The sequence below is a fragment of the Eptesicus fuscus genome, chromosome 12 (genome assembly GCF_027574615.1).
Source record: "Eptesicus fuscus isolate TK198812 chromosome 12, DD_ASM_mEF_20220401, whole genome shotgun sequence".
NCBI lineage: Eukaryota > Metazoa > Chordata > Mammalia > Chiroptera > Vespertilionidae > Eptesicus > Eptesicus fuscus.
The window spans coordinates 30,244,445-30,257,516 of record NC_072484.1 but is presented as its reverse complement, the minus strand read 5'-3'; the positions used below and the strand labels follow the sequence as shown (position 1 = coordinate 30,257,516).

The following is a 13,072-nucleotide window of genomic DNA, read 5'->3' as shown; positions in this document are numbered from 1 at the left end:
TTTGTGCTATCACAACCCGGGCGTCAGTCCACCTTTCTGAGAACTGCTTCCTCTGCAGACACCTAAGTAGGTGAAGAGGGTGTGGAAGACGGGAGGGGCGGCTTCTTAGGCAAAGGGTGGACCTCTAGCTGCCAAGGGCTGGAGCTCGGTTCCTCATAGGCTGCCCTGCCCCCTATGCCTATTTCAGCAACCTTTGTGTTTGGAATGCGGAGTAGGGGATTCCGCCATACCTGACAGCACCCCGGCCAGGTCTCCACCCCAGCCTGTTGAGCTAAGGAGAGTCATTGGGCATTTTACCAACTTGCAGGTGGTTGGGCCTGGCAGGAGGCCGCCATGGTGGGTCTTTAAGATCTGGGCAAGTCCACAGAGTTGAGGCCAAACCCATGTCTTCCAGTCCTAACTGCCCTTTCCTTGAACCTCTTACCCTGACTGACAGACTCAGGGTCATCTCTGAAGCCAGGCCAGCTCCAGGTAGCCACACCAGTATTTCAGGCTCCGTCTCTAGATTAGGCAGACAGCTCTGCGAAAAAAGGAGTAGCGGAGAGAGCTGGAATGGAGACAGGAGCTTCCTGGTCCTCTTACTGGTGGGCTGTGTCACCCTTGTGTCCCTCATTTCTCCCACCCAGCTCTGAAGGTGTTGGAGGGGAGTGGCATGCTGTTGGGCAGAAGAGTAGCATGGGCAAAATCCCAGCTCCTCCTCCGCGCTGCTGGAGCTGCTGGAGACTGAGAAACGGGGCCCAGCCCTCTCTGCCCCGGCTGGTTGGGAAGTTCAGTGGGAACTCGAGCAAAAGCAGGGATTTTCATCACCATAGTTTTATATTAAAATCCTGTCACTTAATGAATGATTCTGTGTAGTCTGTAAATTAATTTTTTATTGCCGTGTACGCAAACCCAGTTTCTCTCGATTACCCAGTATCTGAGCGCCTGTGCTTGGCCACCTGAAGCCTGAGCAGGAGACCGTCCCTGTCCTTAAGGAAGCTTGTAGTTAGGGTGGTAAGAGTGGCACCCACAGCATGGTTAGGTGGGGGTGGGGGTGGGGCTCTGTTCATTCTGCGCCTGCTCACTGGAGACTGGCTCCTCTGGGACTGCTTCCAGGGAGGAAGTGTGAGGGTGTCTCGAAGGGTGGGTGCCACTTGAGTGGATATGAAGGGACAGGTTTAGGGACGGGGACAGTGGGGGTGTGCAGCCAGACCGCAGGGACAGTCTCCTCTCCGGAGGCTTCAGGTTACCAAGCACAGGAACTCAAATACTGGGTGACTGATAGAAACTGGGTGTGGGTACATGGCAATAAAAATTAATGTACAGACTGCACAGAATCATTCACTCAGCCTGAGGCCAAAGCAGAAAGGCTGTCGCCTCGAGAGAAGACTGACTTGGGCTGAGTCGTCTTGTCTGAAATTTTTGCCTGCGCTGGTGACGATCGTGAGGTTTTGTTTTGGTGTTTTTGGGTGTGATTTTATGCTGCCATCGCAACTATTAAGTACCTCCTGTGTGCCTATTACAAATGCTGTCACTGGACTTCACACCCTGCAAGGTCAACATTTCCATATTTGTAGTTGGGAAAAGAGACTTGGGGGGACTTGACTTAGTAAAGGTCCAGCGTAGTGATTGGTATGGCTGGGATATGAATTTTAGGTCTTCCTACTCCAAAGTTCGTGCGCTTGACAGAGCACCATTCTTTGCCATTCTAACACGCTCTCTGAAAGATGCTCCCCCTTTGGGACCTGCTCCTCGATTTCTACCTGGTCAGCGCTCAGAGACCACGAAGCTCCTGGTGGGTATGCTTTGATAATCTCTAGGCTTTTGTTCCCTATTCCCTTCTGTAGACCTGAAGACAGAAAACACTGTTACCACATTTGTCATCTCACCCCCATTTTTCTTACCCTGACAACAGGTCCCCCGTGTACTGTGCGGGGGGCTGCCCACGGCACAGGCATCTGTGTTTTGCCCTACTCCTAGCACCACTGTTGCTAGCCAAGCCTTAGGGGAATGATGCACAGAAAGCTTGGCTTTAACAGGTTAGAATTGACAGTAGTGCTGTGGCCACCGAACCCCCCAAGGCTGGCATGAAACTGAGTATGAAAGTCAGCTGCTTCGTTTGGTGTATTAAATAAGTGAAGAATGACTCATTTTGAAGCTAATCCTATTTAGAAGGAGAGGCCTGCCCTCTGTGACCCAGAGATGACCTTACCTCTGTGCCTCCACAGCATGATGTGCTGAAAATTAACACCCGAGCCTCAGTTTGCTCATCTGTGAAATGGGAGAATTCCTACGTGGCCCTTTGTTTGGACAAAGGAAGCATTGCATATTAATCTTGCATGGTATCTAGCATATCAAATGTGTCATTAGCTACAGTGATATCACCACACAGGACTACAGGGAGAACTTAGGTAAGAGTGAATTCTTGGCCACCACCCAGTAGTACCGCAATTTGAGTTTATACTGTGCTATGGTCTATGAGCACGCCAGCCAGATGGTTTTCTTTTCGGTGTGTGAGCCCATTCCATCCCCAGTCCCAGCCCCATCATTGCTTACTCCCACCGCAGCTCTCCCAACTTCTGAAAGTCTCCACACTACTAGTGGCCTTGTGGGAACAGTTTGGTTCCCTAGTGTCTTTGTCAGGACAAGTGCTTGACTGGCGGAGGCACTTGCCAGAAGCTTCTCACTGCCTGGTTGGCATCAAATCCCTGTTTGTGCTCTGGACATCAGACCTGTGCAGAGATACCTAAGCCAAGCCTTCCCTGCACCTTTTTCTGCATGAATCTGTTTATAAGTGGAAGGCTTAAATGGGTTTGAAACTCTTTTAAGCTCTTAAGCACTTCTCTCTGTAGGCGGGGATCTTACATCATAAATTTCTAGGCTAAAAGTAGGAGCAGATCTCTTTGAGCTTCCGTTTCCTCATCTCTAACCCTGGAGTAACCACAGCTCCTACCTCGGTTGTCGAGTGCAGTGAGGCGGTAGGTGTAATACACTTGAAGACTGTCATAGTGGAAAGACTGGCAGGGAAGGGGCTGCAAAATTTGGATTGAGTGCTGGTTCTACGGCTCATCAGCTCGTGATGTGGCCCAACTCGCTCCATCTCTCTGGGCCTACTCCCTTCTTAAAATGGGCAAATCCATCCTCACGAGATGGGACAGTGAAAGATGGAGTGTGCTACAGGTGTCATCCTCAGGTTTTTTACACCACCGTTTTTGCTCAGTGGGTGTGCGTTTGCCCTCTAGGGAGGGCTGTGGTCAGAGGTAGGGGTTCTACTGCAAGGGACAAGGCAAGCCCTGGTTGAAGCTGGTAACTGAGCAGTTAAGCCCAGCCTGGTAGTCAGGGAGCTGAGGCCTGGACTCTCTGGATGAAGTGCCTGGGAGGGTCTGCTGCTGTTTCTGCCCAGAACTGTGGCTGAGCCTCCCTCTCCATGGCTCAAGAAAGGACTCCCCTCTGTCTTCCAGTGCAGTTTCTGCTGTTGGCTCCCTGGAAAGCCGTACCTTCTCTAATGGGAGAGACTCGAAGTCCAGGTCCTCTCCACAGAAGAGAGTACCTTCTCAATTTCCCGTCCCTGCCCAGGGTGAAGCCCACAGACCTACCAGGAGGGCCAAAGCCGGTGCCAAGGGAGGGAGGGTGGAGGAGCCTGTGGGAAATGTCAGCCTTGATTCCTGGCAAGGGACCCAGTGATTTCAGCATCATTGCATGCTGGTGTCGCAGGAGCTCTTGCAGAGTACCGGACGAGTGGTTCAACCTTCTGCAGTCACACTCTGTTCCAGTTTGTTATGGAAAAGGGACTCTGGCTCCAGAACCTCTGCCTCCTTGACCACACTGCTTTTCAGCTGTCAGGGGCCAGCTTCCTGCTGATGAGCACCCTTTCGAGGAAGTTGTCTTCGATTGGGTCCTACCAGGAAGGAAAGCGGTGTTGAAAAGGTCATAACTGGCCCCAGAGATTATTTTAGCAGATCACACGTGACCGTACAATTTATCAGGCTTTCTTGTCCTACTTCACGAGGATTTAGTGTGTCTCGGTTGGTGAGGTCCTCTCCAAGCCATGTTTTTTTCTCGTCTCCTGATTGCTCTGATTTGTCTGCTGAAGCCAGTAGGCATGCTGACTAATGCTGGATATGAAGGGCTGCCAGATCATCGCAGGGCATGGGTATGATGGTTTTATTTTTACAAACCAAAAACTGAGATGCAAGGCCCATCACTGGGTTTTTGTTGAAAGGACTTAACAGGCAGGGAAACAGAAGCAGCAGAGGAAAGGGTTGGGCCTGGGATTCCAGTATTTTCTTTCCACATCAGATAGCTTTCCAGTGCCTTTATCACCTACTAGTGGCCCGGTGCACGAAATTCATGCACATTAAGAGGGGATTAATTAGAAGAAATATTTTAATATTGCTATTTTCCCTTTCTTTATAATAGAAGCGTCAGAGATGAAAAAAAATTAGTAAAATGTATATGAAAATCTTCCTCCTGTTAGAGTCTGGGGCGTACCTCGGGACCCAGAGTCAAGTCCCTGCCCACCCACATGTGCCTCAAAATCACGCGAGACCCAGACCCGATTGCCCCCCCTCCCCCATTGGGCTAGATCCAGACCCGACCGGTCCCACCCTTTTCAAGCCCCGCTGGGTGGGGGGCACAGCCTCAGGTCCCCTGACCCGGCGCCTGGGCAGGGGGGCACGCCTTGAGGTCCCCCGTCAAGCCCCGCCAGGTGGGGGACATGCCTGAGGTCCCCCGTCAAGGTCTGCTGGGTGGGGCCTGAGGTCCCCCAGTCTGGTGCCAAGGCAGGGGGCGCGGCCTGAGGTCCCATGGCCTGGTGCCAGGAGGCAGGGGGCAGCCTCAGGTCTCTGCTGATTGCTTGTTAAGGCTCGTTATGGGAACTCGGCCTCGGCTGTGGGTGCAGCCATCTTTGTGGTAGAGTGATGGTCAATTTGCATATTTCCTCTTTATTATATAAGATTCCTGCTGTACTCCACCAACTGATGCTGGGTCCCCTCACCTGGGAGGCAGAGAAGGGAATCCGTCTCACCTCCCGGAGGTCTGACAGGTGTGGGGAATTCTCCATGTCCACTGTATGCGGAAGAGTCCAGAAAAGACACAAGTCTGGTTTCTTGGGCTACTCGCTGCTCCATGGACCTCTGCGTCGGAGCTGCCAGCTTTTCCTGTTGATTAGAGTACACTGTTTCCATTACAGACCAGAGCGTGACAGTGTGATGTCACTCAGTACTAAAAATACAGGAAAAGTGGAAGAAGGCACACCCGTGACAAGTACAACATTGTGGTGTATTTTTTTTGCCAGATTTTCCTTTGTTTGAAAGTTTTGTGTTTTCAGTTATGGGCATATTCTGTGCTGCAGAACTTGTAGCCTGCTTCTCCCCACTTAACCCAGGGAAGTGCTTCTGCTATGATATTGTTCAAAATGCCACACAGCCTCCTCGTTTCCTCTGCAGATATCATTGCGTGGATGCATCATTTGCTTAAATCTCTTCTGTTGTGACTTGTTGCCTCATAATTTAAATATACTTCAGTGAACATCTTTATTCATCAAGTCCTTTTCATGTTTAGGATTATCAGTTAAGATACATTTGCAGCAGTGGAACTATAGGTATAGGATCTATAGGTCTAAACATGGCGGAAGCTCTGAAAACACATTGCCAGGTTGCTCTCCATAGGCTGTGCTCCCTCCTCCCACGGTGTGTGTCCTTTTCGTGACACCCTCACCCAGCTCCAAGCAGGGTTGCTGGTTCAGTGACTGAGGACCAAGGTGTTTAAATCTCATACATTCATCATTTCTGGTGGGGACAGATGGCTGGGAGAGAATGGGCTCATCAAGTATGCCAGTTCCTGCTGTGGCCAGGTACCGTATTTTCCGGCGTATAAGACGACTGGGCGTATAAGACGACCCCCAACTTTTCCAGTTAAAATACCGAGTTTGGGATATACCCACCCTATAAGATGACACCCGGTGTATAAGACGACCCCCGACTTTTGAGAAGATTTTCCTGGGTTAAAAAGTCGTCTTATACGCTGGAAAATACGATACTTTTAGTTATTCCTTTCAGACCTCAAAATAGAGCCCTCCCCGTTTCTCGGAGGAGGACACAGCAGCTGACAGGACATAAACAGTTCTTTATCACTGCACCCCACTGCCTCTCTTGAGGACTAGCCAGGTATCTCCCCGTGACCTGAGGACGATGGCCAATTTGTCAGACTGCTCAGAGCCAGTAATGTGGGAAGGCAACTCTCAGCTGCACAGAGCTTACAGAGTATGGAAGCCAATGGGGGATTTCAGCACACGGTGAAAGGCTTGTCTGATTCAGCGGTTCAGGCTGCAGCGTTGCTGCCCTGGGTGCCACCCTGCCTAGTTAGGGCTGCACTTAGCTCTGATCAGGCTCAAGCTGGGAGAGCTGGGCTGGGTGAAGGCTAGTCCAAGACTGACCTCTGTAGGTGCTTGTGTTGGAGGCTCCACTAGAACAGGTCCCTGAAGGGCAGGTGGCTTGTCTTGTTCCTGAGGCCCAGCCCCAAGGCGATTGATTCTCAAATGATCTATAATAATAAAAGAGTAATATGCTAATTAGACCAGACAGTCGAACGACCTTCCGGAACGACCAGTGGGCAGGGGGGCCAGGGAGCCTGCTCCGCCAGGACAGCCATGGTGGTCCCCACAACCCCCCTTCCGCAGAGGCAGTGCGAGAGGGGGCAGTGCGGTCCCAGTCCAGTGCCACGGCCCCTTCCGCAGAGGCAGCGGGAGAGGGGGTGGCGCAGGCCCGGAGCCTCCACAGAAGCTGGATGGGGTACTACTGCAGTGCCTCAACCTCCCACAGCCCCTGCCCCAGCTGGCCTGGCCTCAGATTGCCCCCCCACCCACCACCAGTGGGTGAGGGGGCAGGGCCAGTGCTAAGAAGCAGTGAGCCCAGCTTCTGGTTGAGCCACACTCTCCCCCCCCCCCCCCCCCCCCCGCTGCTCATCCAGAAGCCGGGCTCTTGGCTGGTGAGCACAGCAGAGGTGGCGTGAGCCTCTTCCACCTCCACAGCAGGTGAGTGGTAAGGAGCAAGGGGTCCTGGACTGTGAGAGCCCTGGGCTGCGAGAGGGAATTCCAGCTTAGGCCAGATCCCCGGGGGATCCTGAACTATGAGAGGGCACAGGCCAGGATGAGGTGCCGCCGCCCGCCCACCTCTCCACCCCCCCCACCCCCCCCCCCCACCCCAGTGCACGAGTTTTGTGCACCAGGCCTCTACTAGCTAATAATAATAGAGCTAGGCAATGTTCTAAGTTTTAAGTGTGTTAATTCATTTGATCCTCAGAATAACCTGTGATTTAGGTACAGGTGATGAGACCAAGGAACCGAGGACTTAAATTTGTCCACAGTGAAGTGGTAGGGCCTGTTGAGTCTGCCACAGGCTCTGGCTCTGGCTCCAGAACTTGGTTCCTGACCCCTGCAGTGCACAACTGCACAGGACCCAGCACCTGGCTCGGGGGCCCCCACGCCCCGCTGTGGGATTCTGGCCTCTGCTAAGACAGAAGAACCCTGGCTACCTAGTAGTTAATTGTTCTCAGAGGCCTGAGTCTCACTTTTCTTGTCTTTTAAAATGGGATCAATAAACTCGAGAGTTGCTTTGATGTTTCAGGGCAGCACAATTAGAGAGGTGAAGAAGGAAGTTTGAGGGGAACCAGGGCTGCCAAGACCTGTGGGGACGGGTGCCTAGGGGTCCGGCAGATTTTTGTAAACACTGAAGGAAGCCATTAGAGAGGCACAGGATTCACGATGGACCGGATTTGTGTGCCTGGGCTCCTAGCCAGGGTCTGCCCCTCAGGCCACATGAGCTCGGGCATGTCACTTCACCTGCACCTCAGTTTCTTTACCTGAATAGTAAGAAGGTATGTCTGGGGCAGGGTAGCAATAATGAAGCTAAATTCACTTCAGATAAAGTATTTAGAAACCTTCTCCCCTGGCCCCCAGCACATCACAGCCCTGAGGTCATCAGTTGGGTGCTGGCACCTAGTGGGAGATCCGGAACTTGGAGGTACCCCAAGCCCACTGACCATTGTCCACTTGTGCCCTGCCTTCTGTCTTCCAGGTTGATCCCCGGGACCCACAGTCTCATCAAGTCCCACAGAGGACGGCAGAGGGTACAGGTGCCCGGCCAGCGGCGATCCCCGACAGCTGGAGCTCCAGCAATGTGAAGCTTTGTTTGCATTTTCTCCCTTCAGTTTTGCTTAAATATTTTTGTCTTTTTTTTTTTTTTTTTTTTTTTTAATTTAAACAATTTAAGACTTCAAAAGAGCAGAAGCTCTGCTTTGGACAGGCACCAGTTTCTTTAAAGAAATTTAATATGGACAAAGCATTTGTGTAAATTTCATCTTTACTTTTTATAAGGGGTTAGGGCACTATTTCGTTTTTGTCCTTGCTTTTCCCTGTCTTTCTTTTACCCATTTCTCAGTTCTGCTTATAACGCCTCACTTCCCCCAGAGAAGGCCCCTCTCCATGGTGATGGGGGCATTTCTCCTGGAACGGAATGGAAATAGGAGGAGGCCCCTGGGCCACCTTCCCACCAGGTGCAGGAACTGCCAACTCCGACCCCGAGCTGCTCCCAGCCAGCTCTTGGCCTTGGGTCAAGATCCGCCTGGAGGAGGAAGACCAGCGTTTGCCCAGGAGAACTCAAGAAAGCAGCTCTCATCCGGGTGTGTTCTCTTTAAGATGTGGAAGCCCCCGGCCACTCCAGGACTTCTTACAGTGGTGGGACTTCATTCTCCCTGCTGCCCTTCATGACAGAGATCTCTGAAGTGACGGGGGGACGGGACAGAAGTGATCATCTCCCACTTCCTGATGGTTGAGCGGTCAGCCATCCCAACTCTACATGCCTACGTTTCTGTTGGTGATCTTCCTCCCATCAGAAGATCCCCAGGAAGAAACTGTCGTGCCAAACCTCTACCCAGGTTGTCACGGAGACCGCCTGAGCCCCTGCGATCCAGTCGTGACCATTGCCATAGAACAGGGTGCCCTGGACTGGCTGTTGCTGCACTGAAGGGTGTGCCCTATGTGCCGGGTCCCCTGGTATCACTTATGGTAACAGTGTCCTGCCATCTCCCCCCCCCGGGGGCACACTGTTAGGTGTAAATGTGTCTGATCGGAAAAGGATGGAACAGCCGAGAATAGGGGGGTGACTGGGCAGACCCTTGCAGCTTTTAGGTGCCTGATTGTGGGTTTGCCACCTAGAGCTTCCCCAGTGGTGGAACCCACCAGCAGGGTCAGTGTACCTGCTCTTCTGCTCTCCACAGCACTCACAGCCCCTCTTCACAGGCTTCTGAACCTGGCATCTTCCCGTGTTCTCCCCCCGCCCCCGTGTCCTCCCCCCTGCCAGCTCCCGGGCAGGACAGGAGCCCTCCTGTGCTGGCCCCCGTGTCACCTGGGTGCTGCTTTAGCTATTCCAGGAGCTTTCCACCCTGTGACAGCCACGCAAAGGGTCTTTGGGGAGGGGGAAGGAATTCCTCTTTTGTGTTTATTTTTGGGTTTTGTCTTCTCTAAGCCAGCATTGGATCAGTAGGGGAGATTGCTGGAGGGCCTTTCAGTTCTCTGTGACCAAGGGGCCTTCTCCACAGCAGCCCTGGTCCTGCAGCTCTGGGCATTGGGGAGAGGCTAGCACATTGTCAGCCCAAACTTGACAATGTATTTGTTTGCTCACATTCTTTCAGCCGTTTCTCAAGCTCCTCAGATACCAAGTCTCCTTCCTCCTGGGCAGACAGCTGGCTGTGGTAGCAGGGCTGCAGGTGGTAACCAGGCCCATCCATTCCTAGGCTGAAATCCTTTATGATCGCCTGTCTCTTACCGCTTCTTCTCGGGCGACCTGTGTGTGCTCTGAGCTGCACCGGGGCGGTCGGGAGCCCAGCATCCCCTAATTGCAGTGCACTCACCTGCCCTACCTCCTGCCTTCCCTGCGGCCAGCTGCCTCTGCACATGAGCGAATGGGAAAAACAGTCTCCAAACTCAGCAGCTCCCTCCCTGCTGCAGCTTGGGTTCTGGAGTCCCCAGTGAGGGCTCAAGCCTAACAAGTTATTTGCCTTTTGCTTATCTTTTCCTTCTGCCCTCCCCAACCTCTTAGCTCTGAGTAGGTCTTGGAGCTGCAGTGCACCCCCTTAGTTATTTTTCCTGGTGCCAGGGTATTCCCTATAGATGACAGGATGTCCATAACTTTTGGGTAAGGTGGGCAGCCTGGCTAGCCAGCTTCCATGCACCCTTACCTTGTAGGGCTCCCAGCCCTCCTGGCTTGGTGGTGGGACCTTCCCCAGCTCTTGAGGGCCAGTTCGTTAGCCCAAGTGCCTGTCTCCCTCTTCCCCGTTTCCCCCGCTTCCCCTGCTCTCTCCACTTTGTCCACCTGAAGTTGGGCGTCGGTCCTAAGTCAGTCCAGTCCGTGGACTAGCCTGGGGTGAGGTGGGTGGCCCCTGTCCTCTTTCTCAACCACTTGCCACCTGTTCCCGCCGTGGTCGGCTTCCTTGCCTCTTCCTGCCTTTTCACCCTCTCCACTGTCTCAGGCCTGGCAACAGCTCTGTGGTGCATCACCTCAGTGCCACCAAGTTTGTTAAGCTTGTCCAAGTTTCCAAACCTTAAAATAGCAGTCCGTTATTCTCTTCTCCAGTCTGAAAAGGAGAGCCTGTTGAAGGGAGAGTCTGGGCCTGGTTGCCCCCTAAGTGAGAGGAGTCAGCAAGACAGATCATACATAGTGCCTTATTCCATTGTCTTCCCTGGCCAGACCCCGCTCCCCTGGAGTCTGTCTTCCTCCTTGTTTGGGTCCATCTGTCTCTTAAACTCTCCCTCCCATTCACCCATAGCCACATGGGGTTTCCCTCTTCCCTCTCCCTTCTCCCCTCTTCCCCCATCCCTTCCTGAGGGCTGCAGCCAGGTACACATCTCCCCGCCCACCACCAGGGCGATCTCTAGCAGCTTTAGGCGAGGATGGAAATGCTTTAGGCAGGTGCACTCTGCCTCTTACTACCCAGCACGTCCCTGCCTTTTACCTCTAGCCAGGAGGATGCCATGGTTCATACAAGACCGGCTCCATCTGACCCTTTCTGGGCACTGGGGACTAAGTCACGGGCCTCAGCCTCATCTCCCGGAGGCACTGGGAAGGAGGACGGGACCTCTCCTCCTGCCAGATGTGGTTGCCCCTCATGGCTGCCTTTCTGAGGGCGTGTATATGTTTACTTGAGAAATACCCTGTTTACAGCCAGAGGAGAAGGGTGCCCAACACTAGGTGGAGAGTGACTCGGGACGGGGCCTGGCCTCTGTGGCACTGCCGGCGGTGGCCCCAGCGTGAGCGAAGGCAGAGGTGCCAGGGGCACTCCCTCTACTCCCCGGCCCTGCGGTGCTATGACCACTGGCCACCTTCCTCAGCCTCCTGGCCCTGGACATTTCCCACCTGCATTCCTTCCTCCAAGATCCTAGCTCCTTAACATATCAGTTGCCTCCTAGAGAACCAGTGTGTGGAGCAATAAGATTTTTTTTTTTTTTTTTTTTTTTTTGCTTCTAAGAAAAGGGAAAGAGTTGACATTGTGGGACTCTCCTTTTTATGCTGTTGACTGTTTGCCTTCTTAGAAGATGGATGGACATCTGGGTTCTGACTTTGGGGTATCTTGGAAACTTGGAAAAGCAAGTCAGTCTTTTGCCCCTAAGAAGGGGATCCTGACTCTGTTCTCACCATGCTTCATGTCACCTGGGCTTCCAGCCCCTCCCTCCAAGTGCGCCTCCCACCCTTGAACCTGCTGGTGCCCCCACACACACATCTGGGGCACTGGTGGCCTGACTCTAAGTGGGGCTCTTGGGTTATTGCCTCCTGTAGCCCCTTTCCCCTTTTAGGTCTGTCTGGTGGCCCCCAGATAGGCAGCTGCTGAGTCTCCTAGGAAGACAATAGCCAAACTTGAACTACTCAGTTCTGGCTGCCGGGCTTGGGGCTGAGGCCCAGAGACACTGCCTCAGCCATCACCCCACACTGGGCTGAGCCACAGCCTTCGAGACAACACAGGCCCAGGCCCATCTCTGATCCTGTCCACCTGAGAGCATGGAGAGGTGCCGCAGGAGGGGAAGCAGGGGGTGTGATGTGAGGGTTGACTGTCACTGGCTGCCTGGAGCGCCCCTAGGATTGCAAGGGACACCGGAGGGAGGCCACAGGAGGAAGGGAGTTTATTTAGGGACATTTTAAAAGACTGCTTTCGTGCCCCAGGACCTCTTTCCATCAGAGCAGGAGAGTATGTTGTGATGATTTAACAGTTGTGTGGGGCCATGTCAGTGGGAAGATTTAACCCAGTCTCAAAGTTCATTTCAAATACTAGTTAATAAACCTATTTTCCTTATTTTCTTTTTTTGCACAGAAGCTGGTAATCTAGGACCTACGTGTGAACAACTTTATATGAGTATTTTTTGTACTTGGTTTACTTGGGTTGGTATGATACATTATATTTAAGTTCCTTGAACACTGTGGAGCCCCTAATGTGTATGAATGACTGAGGCTTTGTAAATTAAGGGACGTTTGTGTGAATAAAGTTATTTGATGGGGTCAAAGAAGCCATATGTGATTTGAAAATGTGTGTGTGGTTTTGTCAACACCTATGTGGGAGCCCTTGTGACAGCTCCCCAGTCCCATATCCCGTCCTTGGTCCCAGTGGGTGGACAGCATGAGAGAAAAGGACAGTCAGTCACTTGATGGACAGACAGCAGGTGGTTTTCTCAACTGGTCTTCCCACCCCACACCTGGGAACATGTGCAGACTCGAGGAACCTGTACTTGGGAGCAGGGATCCACCAAGCCAAACATGTCAAACTCAAAGGCTAACACTGCCAAATAAGTTTATGTAGGCTGCAAAAAAGCTTCAGTTTTCATAGAAACATGTTTATTTCAATAGAGAGATGCTGAATACAAAGGGCTGAAATAAATGAATAATCGTTAACATAATAGAACATTTTAAAAAAAATTAATACTTTTTCTTGAACATTAACTTACCAGACACTGAATAACTGCACAAATTAATAAGCATAATACAAATAAACCTATTTTTCTTGTTTGAAAGCGAAATATTTCCTGTTGCACACACCAAACAAGTCAGTA

At 52.2% G+C, this 13,072-nt stretch overlaps 1 protein-coding gene across 3 annotated transcripts in view; it reads left to right on the top strand.

Moving 5' to 3' along the window:
- The window catches only part of STK35 (serine/threonine kinase 35), a 40,975-nt gene extending 28,439 nt beyond the window's left edge, over positions 1–12,536 (top strand). The window contains exons 4-5 of one of the 3 annotated variants that reach the window (XR_008557583.1): positions 8,055–8,658; positions 12,340–12,536. The gene's annotated coding sequence lies outside the window, so the exon portion shown is untranslated. The other 2 variants (XR_008557582.1, XR_008557584.1) reach the window with 2 other exon arrangements.
- The last annotated feature ends 536 nt before the right edge of the window (positions 12,537–13,072 follow it).